The sequence below is a fragment of the Acomys russatus genome, chromosome X (assembly GCF_903995435.1).
Source record: "Acomys russatus chromosome X, mAcoRus1.1, whole genome shotgun sequence".
Taxonomy (NCBI): domain Eukaryota; kingdom Metazoa; phylum Chordata; class Mammalia; order Rodentia; family Muridae; genus Acomys; species Acomys russatus.
The window spans coordinates 46985564-47001138 of NC_067169.1; the positions used below are offsets into that span (position 1 = coordinate 46985564).

The following is a 15575-nucleotide window of genomic DNA, read 5'->3' on the forward strand; positions in this document are numbered from 1 at the left end:
GAATTTTAGGTTAATTTCCCTTATGAATATTGATGCAAAAAATACTCACACATCAAATCCAAGAACACATCAAAAGTATCATCCACCATGACCAAGTAGGCATCATCCCAGGCATGCAGGCCTTGTTCAATATAATGAAATCCATCAATATAATCTACCATATAAACAAACTGAAAGAAAAACATCACAAAACCATGTCCTTAGATGCTGAAAAAGCATTTGACAAAATCCAACTCCCATTTATGTTAAAGGTCCTGAAGAGAGCAAGGATACAAGGCACATGCTTAAACACAATAAAGGCAATATACAGCAAGCCTTTACCCAACATCAGATTAAATGGAAGGTAACTTAAATCAATTCTATTGAAATCAAGGACAAGACAAGGCTGTCCACTCTCTCTGTATCTCTTCAATATTAGTAATTGAAGTCTTAGCTAGAGCAATAAGACCACAAAAGGAGATGAAAGGGATGCAAATTAGAAAGGAAGAAGTCAAAACATAACTATTTATGGATGATATGATAGTAAACACAAGTGACCCTAAAAATTCTACCAGGGAACACCTACAGCTTATAAACACTTTCAGCAAAGTGACTGGATACAAAATCAACTCAAAAAAAATCAGTAGTCCTCCTGTATACAAAAGACAAATTGGCTGAGGAAGAAATTAGGGAAACAGACCCTTTACAATGGCCACAAAAAACATAAAATATCTTGATGTAACTGTAACATAGCAAGTGAAATGCTTTTATGAAAAAAAAAAAACTTCTAAGTCTCTGAAGAAAGAAATTGAAGAAGATATCAGAAGATGGAAAGATCTCCCATGCTCATAGATTGGTAGGATTAACAGTAAAATGGTCGTTTTACCAAAAGCTGTCTATAGATTCAATATAATTCCCATCAAAATGCCAATGTAATTTTTTACAATCTTTGAAAGAACAATTCTCAACTTTATTATGGAAAAACAAAAAACCCTGAATAGCTAAGAAGATCCTGTACAAAAGATCTTCTGTGGGTATCTCCAACCCTGATCACAAACTGTACTATAGAGCAACAGTAATAAAAACTGCTTGATATTGTCACAGAAACAGACAGGTGGATCAATGGAATCGAACTGAAGACCTAGAAATAAACCCACACACCTACAGAGCCAAAACCATAAAATGGACAAAAGATAACTTCTTCAACAAATGGTGCTGGTCTAACTGGATGTCTGCTTATAGAAAAATGCAAATAGTCAGCATCCTGCACAGAACTAAGTTCCAAGTGGATTAAAGACATCACCACATAACACCAGAAAAAGTGCAGAAGAGCCTCCAACTCATTCGCAGAGGAACAACTTCCTGAACAGAACACCAACAGCTCAGCCACTAAGGTCAACAATTAATAAATGGGACCTTATGAAATTGAAAAGCTTCTTTAAAGCAAAGGACACTGTCATAACAGACAAAACAGCAGCCTACAAAATGGGAAAAGATCTTCACCAGCCCTACATTCAACAGGGCTTATATTCAAAATCAAGTGACAACACATGCTGGCAAGGATGCAGAGAAAAAGAAACAATCCTCCATTGCTACTGGAACTGCAAACTTGTACAACCACTTTAGAAATCAGTCTGGTGCTTTCTCAGAAAATTGGGAATAGTTCTACCTCAAAACCCAGCTACACCACTCCCAAGAGATGCTCCACCATACAAAAAGGACATTTGCTCAACTCTGTTCATAGCAGCCTTATTCATAACAGCCAGAATCTGGAAACAACCTAGATGTCATTCAGGTGTCAGAATGGATAAAGAAGCTGTGGTACACTTACACAGTGGAATACTACCCAATCATTAAAAACAAAGAAATCTTGAAATTTTCAGACAAATGGATGGAACTAGAAAAGATCATCCTTGGTGAGGTAACCCAGACCCAGAAAGGCATGCATGGTATAAAGTCACTTATAAACAGATATTAGCCAAACAATACCAAATACCAAATAACCAAACTACAGCCCACAGACCTAAGGAAGCTAAATAACAAGGAGGACCCTAGGGAAGATATGTAATGCTCCTTCAGAAGGCAACTAGAATAGACACCAGAAGTGCTTGAAGAGAAGGAACAGGATGGGGGCCTACCATAGAGGTCCTCTGAAAGACTCCCCCCAGCAGGGGATAGACACAGCTGCTGAGATTTACAGTCAAACATTGTGCCAGAATGAAGGGTGATTAGGGAAGAATTGGGGGATAGAAGGACCTGAAGAGGACAGCAGCTCCACAAGGAGAATAGAGACAAAAATTCTGGGCCCAAGGGGATCTACAAAGAGTGAGGTGCCAACCAAAGACAATGCATGGAGAAGACCTAGACCTCCTGCTCAGATACAGTCTATAAGCAGCACAGTCTCTTTGTGGGTCACATAATATAAGGAATAGTGACTGCCTCTGACGTGGACTCTGTTGTCCACTCATTGATCACTTCTGCCAGGCAGGGCGGCCATAGCAACCCACAGAGGGAGAGGATGCAGGCAGTCCTGATGACACTTGATAGGCTGGGGTCAGATGGTTACGGAATAGGGCTCCCCCTTTCTGAGGACTAGGGAGGAGGGAGTGAAGGTGGAACCAGAAGGAGATGAGGGAGAGGGCTACATTCAGGTTGTAAAGTAAATAAATTTAAAATAAGCAAACCTAACTGAAAAAAAAAGTGATGAACCACTACAAGGAAAACTTTAAAACTCTGAGGAAGAGATTAAGAAAGGCTCTAGAAGATGGAAAAACCTGTATTAGTCTAGGTCCTTTAAATGAATAAAACTGATACAGTGAGGAAAAGTAAAATCCGAGAGCTTGTATATCTTATGTAAACATCCTAATAATAAATAAGTTATTTATTAAATAAATAAATAATAAATTTAAAATATATTTTAAAGTAAAAAAACTGATATAGTGTGTGTGAGTGTGTGTGCATAAGAACAAGTGTGCACGCATGTGTGCATGTGTTTGTATGCGTGTGTGTGTGTGTGTGTGTGTGTGTGTGTGTGTGTGTGTGTTAGGGTGTGGTTAGAGTATTCGAACAGTGTCTTACAGCAGAAAGGCCAAGAATCAGGTAGTTGTCCAGTCCACAAAACTAGATGTCGCAGCAATCCAAATCTGGCAATGGAGTCCTGGAGGTTTCTTGGAGGGCTGCTGTTGAATCTACATGCCTGGAATCCAGAACAAGATGGAGTTAACAATATCAGAATGGATTAACTTGATAAGTGAGAGTCAAGGCAAGCAGACAAAAGGCAGTTTTCTTTTTCTATGTCCTTTTATGTAGATTGCCAGCACAAGGTGTGGCCCAGATGGAGGGTGAATCTTCCTGTTTCAAATAATATGATTAAGACCGGGTATAGTGGCACATACCTTTAATCCCAGCACTCAGAAGGCAGAGGCAGGCATGGATCTCTGTGAGTTTGAGGCCAGCCTGGTCTACAAAGCAAGTCCAGGACAGCCAACGCTATTACATAGAGAAACCCTGTCTCGAAAAACAAAACAAAACAAACAAACAAAAAAAATCCCTCACAGAAGTGATCAGAAGCTTGGGTTTTAGTTGATTCCAGGTGTAATCAAGTTAACAAGTACAATCAGTCATCATAAGCTCCCATACACATGGATTGGTAGAATTAATGTTGTGTAAAGGACCATTCTGTCAAAATCAATTTACAGTGATACTCTAATACCAAAATCAGGTATGTAAAACAATCCCAATAAAGATCCCAAAAGCATTCTTCATTAAAATAGAGAAAAAAAGGTCCCAAAATTCAAATAGAAGCATAACCAAACACTCCTCCAAAACAAAAACACTAGCTGTTTCCATAAAACAATAAGCAACTTGTAGGTTTCTAGGACCCTCTGGATCCTTTTATTTTGCTGTTCTCCCATGCGTCTCTCATTTAGAGTCCCAATAGGATGCCTTCCCCTCTGTCCCAGTTTCCTGGTAAGTGAAGGCTTTCGTGGGACATGCCCCTTGGGCTAGTATGCAGATATAAGTGAGTATATACCATTTGAGTCTTTCTGCTTCTGGGTTAACTCACTCATTATTATCATTTCTAGCTCAATCCATTTATCCACAAATTTCGGGAATTCCTTGTTTTTAATAGCTGAGTAGTATTCCATAGTGTATATGTACCACAGTTTCTTTATCCACTCTTCTACTGAGGGACACTTAGGCTGTTTCCATGTTCTGGCTATTATGAATAAGGCTGCTATGAACATGGTTGAGCAAATTTTCTTGTTGTGTGCTGGAGCATCAAACTAAGGCACCAGCCAAGGACAATACAGGAGGTAAACTTTAAACCCCTTCCCAGATCTAGCCAATGGTCAGAATATTCTCCACAGTTGAGTGGAGAATGTGATATGACTTTCTCACGTACTATGGTGCCTCACATTTGACCATGTCTCTTGGAGGGGGAGACCTGGTGGCACTCAGAGGAAGGACAGCAGGTAGCCAAGAAGAGACTTGATACCCTATGAGAATATATAGGGGGAGGTGATCCCCCTCAGGAACAGTCATAGGGGAGGGGAATAATGGGAAAATGGGGGGGGGAGGAATGGGAGGATACAAGGGATGGGATAAACATTGAGATGTAACAAGAATAAATTAATAAAAAATAAAAAAAATTAAAAAAAACAATAAGCAACAACAAGCATGCCTGAGAGTTTACCGTATGGTTACTCTATATCTATCACTCTGCACAAACCTCACATTCAAATAGATTAAGGACAATACGAAACCTAAAATGCTGAAACTATTTTCTTTTGTACACAAGGAGCTCTTTGTCTTTTATCAGATATATAGCTGGACTGGATCCTCAGAGAAGCTCCTGGTGTTATTTTTGGATGGAGAGAATTTGAGAACAGTTAGGGCATGATTAAACAGAAGTAAGTAAGCCATAGTAGTAGTAACATGTGGAACAAATTAACTAGGAGTCAGCTGTTTTAGTTAGCATGTGAGGCCTGTAGGTAAGTGATAGAAACCCATCTCCTAAGTCTTGGGGCAGGGGTGAGACTCTGGAGAATTATCTCAGGTGGACGATATGGAAAAGATCTGCTACAATATTTCATTGGAGCACCCTGAGTCTAATGCTTCTGTTATCCCTGAGGACCTCCAGAAAGATAAAAGGAAGAATGTAAGAATAGGAGTGGGCAAGTATTGGCAGTTCACAAAGACCTGTGGGTTTGGTGATTGAGAGATTTAGTGTCATTATGGACCTCAAGCACATATTTGGATAACATTGTTTTTCTTAGCACCATCTTGGCCACCTCCATGTGGGAATTGCCATCTTGTTTGTCCATGTGACTCTGTGGTTGCACTCTCTCTCTCTCTCTCTCCCTCCACCCCCTCTGTGTGTTTGTGTGTGTGTGTGTGTGTGTGTGTGTGTGTGTGTGTGTGTGTGTGTGTGTGTGTGTGTGTGTGTGGTTTGCAGGCAGCTCCTTGAATCTCCTAGTTTCAGTACTGGATCACTGTCTATGCACATGGACATCCTAATAAATGCTAACCTTCCATGAAACTGTACGCAAGGTTAAACTGCATTCTAGGCAATAATTGGTCAATGAACACTACTTTGTCCCAGCCCACATCCCATATGGCAGGGAAGAGGGTCCAGATACTTAAATATCTTAGAGGGAGATTCAGTGGGATACTGAGACAGATTGTTGGGAGTACAGTGTTTAGTACAAAAGCTATTAACATCATGGCCACATAAACAGTTAGATAATAGCATGGTAAATGCTCCGAAGAAAGGAAATCTGAGCCCATATAGCAAAAGTGTGGGCCTCTTATACTTCACATTTGATATTAGCTAAAGGGCCAAGGAACAATTATTATACTTTTCAGAGGATGGAGTTAGCAAGAGCTTTCCCACCATTTTCAGAGAAACTGAAAAGGGGGAAATACAAATATACCTTACTCACTGGGTGTTACCATCAATGGTTATAGGTGTGGTTCTGAGTCTGTACAAACATCTTCATTGTCCTGAAGCAAATGGATGGACCAGGAACAAAGCTGGAGCCAAAGCCAGGGTTTCTGACTCAAGGTAGGAGACAGGGAGGGGGGTGGGCAGCAGGATATATGGTCACCAATACCTACTTCAATAATTTCCCAAGGAGAGAGATCCATAAAATAGATAAGGAAAGAAGGTTTCCACAATTTTTATTAATCCAATATTATCCTGATACTAAACCCTGACAATTCCCAAATGGGTTGGGCAGAGGCTACTGAAAACCCCCAAGCATACCTCTTTGAAATTTTACCCTCTACTGAAGACCAGATGAGACATCCAGCCTTGTGGCCTGAGCAACTTCTGGATTCGTAGACTTTCCATTCATAGCCTACCATTGTTGGCTTAGCTGGACTGTCCAGCCTGTAAGTCATTCTTTTTTTTTTTTTTTCCCCTCATCTGAAATTTTTTATTTTATTTTATTTTATTTTATTTTTAATTAATTTATTCTTGTTATATCTCAATGGTTATCTGATCCCTTGTATCCTCCCATTCTTCCCTCCCTCCCACTTTCCCCTTATTCCCCTCCCCTATGAGTGTTCCTGAGGGGGATTACCTCCCCCTATATATTCTCATAGGGTATCAAGTCTCTTCTTGGCTACCTGTTGTCCTTCCTCTGAGTGCCACCAGGTCTCCCCCTCCAGGGGACATGGTCAAATGTTGAGGTCTTTAATCCACTTGGATTTGAGTTTTGTGCAAGGTGACAAATATGGGTCCAGTTGCATTTTTTTTACACATAGACCTCCAGTTAGACCAGCACCATTTGTTGAAGATGCTATCCTTTTTCCATTGAATGGATTTGGCTTCTTTGTCAAAAATCAAGTGACCATATGTGTGTGGATTCATATCTGGGTCTTCGATTCTATTCCACTGATCAACCAACCTGTTGCTGTGCCAGTACCATGCTGTTTTAATTACTATTGCTTTATAGTACAGTTTGAGATCAGGTATGGAGATTCCTCCGGAGCACCTTTTATTGTACAAGATTGTTTTAGCTATTCTGGGTTTTTTGTTTTTCCATATGAAGTTCAGAATTGAACTTTCAATGTCTTTAAAAAATTGTGTAGGTATTTTGATAGGGATTGCATTGAATCTGTAGATTGCTTTTGGTAGGATGGCCATTTTTACTATGTTAATTCTCCCGATCCATGAGCAAGGAAGATCATGCCATCTTCTCAGGTCATCTTCAATCTCTTTCTTCAGAGTTTTGAAATTTTTTTTCATACAAGTCCTTCACTTGCTTAGTTAGGGTAACTCCTAGATATTTTATATTGCTTGTGGCTAATGTGAAGGGTGTGGTTTTCCTAATTTCTTCCTCTGCAAGCTTGTCATTTGTGTATAGGAAGGCTACAGACTTTTTTGAGTTAATTTTGTATCCAGCCAATTTGCTGAAGTTGTTTATCAGCTTTAGGAGTTCTCTGGTGGAATTTTGAGGGTCACTTATGTACACTATCATATCATCTGCAAATAGGGATAATTTGACTTCCTCCTTTCCCATTTGGATACCCTTGATCTCCTTTTGTTGTCTTATTGCTCTGGCTAGAACTTCGAGTACTATATTGAAGAGATATGGAGAGAGTGGGCAGCCTTGCCTTGTTCCCGATTTGAGAGGAATTTCCTTGAGTATCTCACCATTTACTTTGATTTTGGCTATTGGCATGCTGTATATAGCCTTTATTATGTTGAGGAAAGTGCCTTGTATCCCCGATCTCTCTAAAACTTTAAACATGAATGGGTGTTGAATTTTATCAAATGCTTTCTCTGCATCCAAGGAGATGATCATGTGGTTTTTTATTTTCAGTTTGTTTATATGGTGGATTACATTGATGGATTTCCGTATATTAAACCATCCCTGCATGCCTGGAATGAAGCCTACTTGGTCATGATGAATGATATCTTTGATGTGCTCCTGTATTCGTTTTGCAAGTATTTTATTTAGTATTTTTGCATCTAGGTTCATAAGAGAAATTGGTCTGACAGTGGAGTTCTTACAATATAGAATTAGCAGGTGGTTGATCTTGCAATTAGATTCCTGTAGCAACCTGTAAAGAATGCATCCAGCTGTTATTTCTGACCTTTCATTAGGGCAGTTAGAAAGAGTATTAGAAGTGAATGACAGAGATTTTTTTATACTGTATACTTTGAGTTCTTTGAACTCAAAGGAGATCTCTCAATGTTCAAGCTTACAGTTTTTCCACTAAGTATAAATGCAGTGATGAAAGTGACCTTTCTAGCTGGATGTGGTGGCGCATGCCTTTAATCCCAACACTCCGGAAGCAGAGCAAGTGGATAATACAGAGAGACCCTGTCTCGAACTCCCCCCCGAAAAGAAAGTGACTTTTCCACAATTATTATTGAATATCTTAGAGATGTTAGTCATGGAACTTAGTGAGATGATTGATGAATGTGAGTTGGAATAAAAACCAGTTCTTTCCCAAAAAGTAGCTACCATTTGATGTATTCAGTTTTAGGTATCTTTTCTCACAACAGATATGAAAAATAAAAGCACTTATAAACACACCATCATGGAATTAATGTTATGAGGGAAGCTTGATTCCAAATTCAGCAAAGCACAATTTTATAAATCAGTAAGTAGGAATCATTTCATACAGAAATGAATTTTGTTCTATGATATATTTTCAGTGATATTATATAATATTTTCTAATATAAGTGAAATGTAAATATTAAGAAACCTTAGGGGAAAAAAAAGAAACCCTAGGGAAACTGGTAAAGAACATACTTAATCATTTGTAATACAACTGACCAATTCACCACTGACATAAATTCTGCTCAGCTGTGGAGATCAGTTTAAAGGATTCTGGCAAAATGCTCAAGACTACAGCTTTTCTGACCTTTGAAAATAGATTCAGTTGTTCTTCAACTTCCCAACAAACCAGTGGAAGCTCAATTGTCCATTCATAATATCTTGTTATTCACTATTAAGTGAAAGGGAAGTGTAGACTTAGATTTTTCAAAACCTCCTTTAGGGTTTTTAAACACTTCAACCTCACTCCTAACCCACCAAACCAGTGGGAGGGCAGAAAGAATGTTAATAGGGAAAAGGGGTTGTGGACCTGTTTAGATGTAGTTCCTTGGGCCAATTCCACTCTGCATTGTCAGGATACCAGCAGTCCAGTCCAATTACAAACACCAAACCACAACACACATCCGTATAGGTGGCACGATCTAGCAGAAACAGCAAGGCTCCACCAAATTGGCAGGAGTCAGTGAAAGTGGTCAGAATTAGCTGGAGTAACATGAGAAGTTCTCTGGAACATTTCACTCTACGAAGCAAAGTCCAGCAAAGACCATCAAAGCATTGCACAGTGTAACAATGCAAAAGCCTCATCTAACTGTCTGTGGGGTTCTATTTATATTCTTCTCAAACATCATGCCCCCTCTCACGTGTCTGCTTTCAGCAAAGCATGACATGCAATCTCTTAAGACAGCTTTCAACAAAACATCACCTGTCCTCTCACAAGACAGTTTCCAGAAAAACGTCACATGACACAACTGAGTTTCTAAAGAAACCAGAAACTTCCACTTCAGAGATGTTTCCACTCCAGTAGGTGGTGCTCATGAAAAGAGCTAGCCCTAGGAATGCGTAGGCAGCTTGGCATTTAAAACCACACATTGTTCTTTCAGAGTTCAGTTCCCAACACCTATATCTGACAGCTCACAACTGCCTGTAACCCCAATGCCAGAGGATGCAACATTCTTTCCTAATCTCTGTAGGCATCTGTCCCCGTGTGCACATATCCCCACACACAATTAAAAATTAAAAAAAAAATGCTTTTTAATAAGCCTTATCAAGTGAAAGCTTATTAACATAAAAAGATATGGAATCCACCAACACTAGCAGAAAATACTATCCTCAGTCACATTTCTAGAATAATACAACTGTGAAACTTACATATACAAGAAGAAAATGCTACAGGCATACAGATATCAAACTTAAATGAATTGGTTTTCTAACCTCACTTAATTACAGTCAGTGCTCTGATGCTACTAACTTTAAACTGTCTTATGCACTGTGAAAATTGCTGATGTACTAAACAATCAATAAATATCGATCACAATAGCCATTATCTATTGTCATTATTGTCACAGGTAATGTAGTTGCAGTAAAAAATGTCAGTGAGGTACACAAAAATCTTTGAAATTTTGTCAGCTTAGAGTAATAAAAAAAGGAATTTAAAAACACATATGGAGCAACATCAAACCGATTGGTATGTGTAGTCACAGAGAGAAGACAAAAAGAAAGATACAGAAAGGTTATTTAAGGATATGATACAAAAAATACCCAATTCTGAGGAAGGAAATAGACATCCAGATCCAAGAAGGCTAAGTACTCAAAAATAAGATTAATTAAAAGAAATTAACATCACAGCCACATTTAAATTTTTTATTCTTAAATTAAAATAAAATTACATCACGTTCCTGTTCATTCCGCCTTCCAACCCCTCCAATGTAACCTGCCTTGTTTCCTTTCCAATCCATGATTTCTTTTTCTTTAGTGATTGTTGTTAACACAGTCATGTTTATTTAAATTATTAAAATTTTAGAGCCAAGAAAGAATCTTGAAAGCAGTAAATGACTTTTCACATAAAAAAGAACTCATAAAGCTATCACTTTCTCAGAACAAATCTTAAAAACATAAGGGAGTAGGATGACATACTTAAAATACTGAAATAAAAAAAAAAACTACTGAACAAGAATTATGCCTACCAGAGCTGTATTTCAAAAATGCAAAACAAAGACTGTCCCTTGAACCAGAAGTTGAGAAACATCATCACTACCCCTTTCAAATAGCACCAAGGCCAGTATTTTAAATTAAAAGGACACAAAAGAACAATATGATTGCATACACATATAGAAAAATAATTATACAGATTAATAAGGAATACTAATGTAGTATTTGAATATAAAGATATAAAGACAAAAGATACTTAAAATAACTATAAAAGATATATGTGAATATACAATGAGAAAAATATGAATTGTGACACATGTGTATAGGTAAAAGTAGACTTATGCGACAAAATTGAAGTTAGTATCAACAAAAATAGACTCTCCCAAAGCTTGTTTTATATAAATCTTATGGGAGCCACAAAAATATCTATGAAAATACAAACAACAATGAATCATGCCAATACAAAATAATCACTCAACCATGAATATAGGTAACATAGGGAAACCAAGAACTAAAAAACTGTGAAAACAATAGAACATTATTTATCAAGTTAATTTTAAATCTAAGTGGATTAAGACTCCAAATGAAAGGATGTCTGTTGCTTCATGAATTAAAAAAATAAAAAAATCCACCCCTAAAAGATACTTTCTTTAAATATAAGAATTAAAATGGACTGAAGTTACTTTTTCATAAATTATCACCCAAAGTAATCAGAGATGGCTATATCAGGTAACAGATACTTTGAGTCATACAGTAATCAGGTAATAAAGTAGCATTATATAATGTAACATATCAGTTTAACATGGAGATGTAAGTTATAAGTTACTCATAAGTAATTTATACTTATAAGTCTGTATGTTATAAATTATATATTATATGTTTTATATATGTTTTATACATATGTGTTATAAGTCTGAGCACCAGGATACATCAAGTGAATATTAACAGAATTATAAAGTACCATAGAAATAGAATAGTAGTTGTATACTTTTGTTCCCCATTTTCAAAAATAGATAGACTATACAGAATAACCATATCACAACATTGTACTCAAAGAGTGTTATAGATCAAATGCATCAAGAACATAAGGAACATTCTACCAGAGACAATGCATGCAGCGTGGGCAGTGCTCTGCCCCATGCTATGATTCATAGACAGCAAGTAAGTGGTGGAGAGATGAAAAAGAAAGAGAAGCAGAACTGTGTGGGCACAGTGAAGAGAGGCAGAACTGGAGACTAAAGGGTAGTGAAGAACAGCCTGATATGAGTAGCCAGAGGCCATGATGAGGTCCTGGCCCCAACTGCCACCAAGGACATTGTCTGTGTCTGTGGCCCTGCAGTATCAGGGGTTTATGTCAATGTCTGTGACTTGTGTTACTGCCAAAGGACATGAGGGTGTCCCTGGTCTTGGCTGCCACCTGGGGTCATGTTGATATCTGAGGGCTGTGCAGAGCTGGCTCTACCTTGCCCTGGAAACACAGTAGAGCTGGCACTAGTTGCAGGGGTTGAGAGTGAGCCAGCCCTGAGGTTATGAACATGGGAGAGCTGGCCCCACCCCTTGCGCTCAGTTGAGCTATCCTTGCCCCTTACCTCAGCAACACTGGAGAGTTGGCCCAGGTGGTATGATCGCAGGAGAGCTGGTGGGGTGACCAACTCAACTGCCACCCAGGCTCAGATCTAAAATTTGAGTTGGACCACCACAACATCTACCCCATCGATGAACTGCTGGAGCACCCGAAGAGGCTGGTCCTCCAGAACCAAAGCTGCAAGATCCTCACAAAACAGGACAAAGGGATATACTATGAGACACTCCATTATACCCCACAACTTCCAATGCGAGATGTTTGTTTGTTTCCTTTTGGGGGTAACTTACAAGGGGCAGATATAGACAAACAGGAAGATGAATGGGATTGGGGTGCATGAGGTGAAATTCACAAGGAATAAAAAATGAAGAAGAAAACAAACAAACAAACAAGAACATTGTACTAAATAATAGTCTATTTTCTCATTAAGATGTACATGGAAAATTTTCCAGGATTTATGACATTTATTTGACCACGTCCCCTGGATGGGGAGACCTGGTGGCACTCAGAGGAAGGATAGCAGGCTACCAAGAAGAGACTTGATACCCTATGAGCATATACAGGGGGAGGAGGTCCCTCTCAGTCACAGTCATAGGGGAGGGGAGTAAGGGGGAAATGGGAGGGAGGGAGGAATGGGAGGATACAAGGGATGGGATAACCATTGAGATGTAATATGAATAAATTAGTAAAATATTAACAAAATTTAAAAAGACATAAAATAAGGCTTAAAAACTTTAAAAATACTGAAATCATAACAGATTTCTTCTCACCACATTAGAGTAAAACTATACATGAGCAACAGAAGAAATTAGAAATGTTCTCAATGTGGCTTTTGAGATATTAATGAGGCAAGATATCTAAACATAAATTAGAATATTGAGACAAAAGAGAACATATACACTAAATATAGAAAAAATAATTTGGGGGTCTGTTTTGCTTAAACTCTAGTTACATCCATATTTACTGAAAATAACATAATATATGTTGTTCTTCATGACTGAATACAATTTCAATTTGTGTACATACAACATTACCTTTATTTATTCGTCTGTTATCAGACACTTAGACAAATTCCATAACATGGCCATTATCAGTACCGGTACAATAAACACAGATATGCAAAGATCTCTGTGGCATATGTACATTATATTTACACATGAGTAATACCCAGGGACCATGTGGTAGCATTATTTTTAAATTTCCAGTAACCTCAATAGTGATTTACATAGTAGCTATACTAATTTCCATACTCACTAGCAGTATATAAAGATTCTCTCTTTCCTGCATCCTCTGTGCTTATTTGTCTTAGTCTTAGCCATTTTGACTGAGGTAAAATGGAATCCTCTTTTTATTTAAATTTTCATTTCACTGATGGCTAAGGATGCTGAATATTTTTATGTTTATTGGCCACTTATCCACATTTTAAGAACTGCCTGTCTGCTTCATTAGCCCATTTATTGATTAAGTTGTTTGGGAGTTAGTTTATCTCATTATTTTAGCTCCTTACATATTATAGCTACTTCTCTGGCTTCCATAATATTTTCTCCCATTATGTAGGCTGCCTCTTCACACGATTAATCAGTTCCTTTGTTGTGCAGAAGACTTTTAATTTCATGCAATCACAATTACCATTTTTTATTTATTTATCTATTAGAGTTATAAAAGTCATTTCCTAAGCTGATACTTTGAAGTATTTTCTCTAAGTTTACTTCTAGCAGTTTCAGACCTTACATTAAGGTCCTTGGTCATTCTAAACTGACTCTATATACAGGATTAAAGAGGTAGAAATACCTTTAAATGTCTATGTGTGAATGTCTGGTTTTTCCCAGAGCCATTTGTTGAAGAGGCTTTCTATTCTCTAAAATTTGTTTTAGGAATCATCAAAACTCAGGGGCCTGTACGTGTGTGGGCATATTTTCCAGAATCTCTCAGTCATTAAAGGGAACTAAATGTCCAAGACAAAATCATGAGTATACAATTTCGTGATTTTCTTATGAATATAGTTTCTAATTCATTTTCATTTTTAAAAAAGTTTTTCACATGATATATTCAGAAAATACCTTCTTGGCCCTAATGTATATATGTGAAATAAAGCAAAAAAAAACCCAGCATTTTCATCAATATATAAAACATTTTCCAGCTAGGCAAATTGCAGTATTAGAGTGCTTTTCTAGCATGTTTGAGACCCTGGGTTTGGTCCCCAGAATATAATAAATGAAGAAATGGGAAAATAAAGATGTAAGGAAAGGAAGGAAGGAAAAAGAAAGGAAGAAAGAAAGTCAGATGTTAATTGTGGCTGTTTTTCCTTTTTCCTTCTACATTTTTCAAATACTACAAAAGTAGAAGTCATATTTTACAGAGTAGGTGTATCTTTTGTAACTATAGAAACAAAGCTTTCCATTTTGAAATATTTATTTAGCTAAATGCATGGATGCAAAGTTCATTCTGAGTCTAAAATCATGTACAGATTTAGACAACTGCTCAAAGAATTGAGTCTTTTTGATACTGTAATTTAGATGCATTTAGATATTTTCAAAGAAAGTTTACCATATAAGTCTATATAAGTCTACTTTTGTTATGTGAAACCTTAAGATTTAGAAAATTTTCCTCATGGCATGTGTTAATTTTAACCACACCTTATTTTTTTTTTTAGAATTCATTAAGTATACCAAAATCATAGGCAATTGTGAGATAGTGTCAAAAATCCTTTATATGAAGTCAGAAAATCTAAGCTGAAATTGCCATTTACCTCTTCTCACAGACTTTAAATTTAGGCACTTGACTTGCTTTCTCTGAAAATATTCTTTTATCAGTAATAAAAGTATAATCTTTACCTCATATAGTTTTGTGAGAGTAAACTGAACTAACAAATATGAAAGCACTTTGTAGACAGTAAGTTTCCATACTAAGAATGTGAAGAAGATAGAATAAAATTAATATTAAGTGGATATATATCATGTGATGGTCATTATACCAATTGTTCACTAATTTTATATTTGCTGTTGTTAGCAAGACAAATACCTATGTGTTGCTAATAAATAGTACTATTTGTGAGATGTTACATATAGCTTCTAATGCACACAATTTCACAGAAACGTCCTGGATCCTCTGGCTCTTAAAATTTGTCTTCCTTTTCCTCCACAAGGTTCCCTGAGCCTTAGGTACAGCCGTGTTTTGAAGATGCATCTATTGGTACTGGGTTTCACAACCCTGAACTTTGATTGGTTGTGATTTTCTGAAGTGGTCTCCATCTGTTGCAAAGAGAAGTGTCCTTGATGAAGGGGAAAGA

General features: G+C 37.4%; 1 protein-coding gene across 5 annotated transcripts in view; it reads left to right on the plus strand.

Moving 5' to 3' along the window:
* Positions 1–15575, plus strand: part of Zc3h12b (zinc finger CCCH-type containing 12B) — a 200487-nt gene that overhangs the window by 100992 nt on the left and 83920 nt on the right. The window lies entirely within an intron of this gene.